Source organism: Petaurus breviceps, unplaced genomic scaffold (assembly GCF_028583685.1).
Source record: "Petaurus breviceps papuanus isolate PSGF00001 unplaced genomic scaffold, PetGlider_PUasm1.0 221, whole genome shotgun sequence".
In the NCBI taxonomy this organism is placed as follows: domain Eukaryota; kingdom Metazoa; phylum Chordata; class Mammalia; order Diprotodontia; family Petauridae; genus Petaurus; species Petaurus breviceps.
This window is the reverse complement of record NW_027185877.1, coordinates 14,133,205-14,134,780: the sequence shown is the minus strand read 5'-3', so window position 1 is coordinate 14,134,780 and position 1,576 is coordinate 14,133,205.

The following is a 1,576-nucleotide window of genomic DNA, read 5'->3' as shown; positions in this document are numbered from 1 at the left end:
TCCATATATTGTCTCTCTTGAAATAAGAAAAACATTTAAAAACATATGTCCTATTCACATTAAATCAGTAATATCATCAGCACAAGCAGATAGCTGTTTTTTGAATATCCAGATATAAAGGGCACCATTATGTAGACAAAAATAGATTTGCACCTGCAAATTTCTAGAGGTTTACTTTTTTGTAGTTGGGAGAGCACCTTGATGTACTTATCTGAATGCCTGGAAGGCAACATCTGCAGGTGTCTTTCTCAAGGCAGAGATATAGGTTTATGAAACCAGCATGGTATGTCCCAACAAAACATTGATCTTGAGAATCAGTGAGGCTTGAGGTGGTTTTCAACCTGAAAAAAGCAAAACAAAAAACAAACCCCTTGTTTGGGAAAGAACGATTAAAAGCCACCTCTCCAAGAACCTCCCTGCATCATTTCCTTAAATGGTTTGAAGATATTCCAAGACTGTGAACTATGATGTATGGATTTTGTTTGCAATTAAGGTCATTTGTCATGACTGAAGTCCATCTCACTCATAAATTTAATAGAATTTATGATTTTCTAAAATGTGACTTAAGTAATAATAATAATGATAAATAGCTAACATTTATATAGTGTCTACTTTGTGCCATGTGCTGCTAAGCACTTTACAATTCTTAATCTCATTAAATCCTCAGAGCAACCCTACAAGGTTGACACTATCATTATTCTCATTTCACAGATGCGAAAACTGAGGCAAACAGAGGTTAAGTGACTTGCCCAGAGTCACACAGTTAGTATTTAAGGCTATATCTGAACTCAGGTCTTCTTAACACCAGGCCCAGCCTTGTATCTGCTACTTAAGTGAAGAAAGAGTATTTTCTATTATGACATATTTCACATTATAAATCTTGTTTGCCCATTTCAGAGCTCCTTTAACAGAATAAAAAAAACCCTTAGATTTATATATCACTTGATAATGCATGGCCAAGAATCCAATGTTCTTCTGTAGGTTTATCCAAATTTGGTTCAGTCTTGGAGCCTACTTACTAAGTATTTTTTGGTTCATGACTCCTTTCAGATTTTTCTCTGATATCAAAATATAGCTGACACCTAGATCTCTACAGAGAAAGTAAAAGGTCTCTCAGTTCCCCAAGCAAGAAGTTGAGCTAAATATATATCAATGTAGGACAGCCTTTCTTTCACCATATAGAAAATATAAAATATACTATATATACACCTAAGGTGAGATAATCTTTTATCCCTTTTTTCAGTGAAGCCCATCTCCCCTCCAGTACCTATATTATCTAGTACCTATATTACCTATATTAGACTTGCTATCTTTAAATACCTTGAAATAAAATTCCTCCTTGAAAAGGAAGCCATTTGCAATTACTAGAAGCAACCCTTCACCTTTCTGTGAATCCAGCTTTCCTTAGGATTTATACAGAACCCTAGACTTATAGTACTAACCCAAGAATTAGGGTCCCCTTTCCCAAGGAGATTTTGTACCTCTCTTGCTAGAGAGCCAACCTCCTTCCAACTGATAAATATTACTCACAATAGCAGTAGAGGGAAAAGTACGTTTGTTTCTCCATGAAATGGAT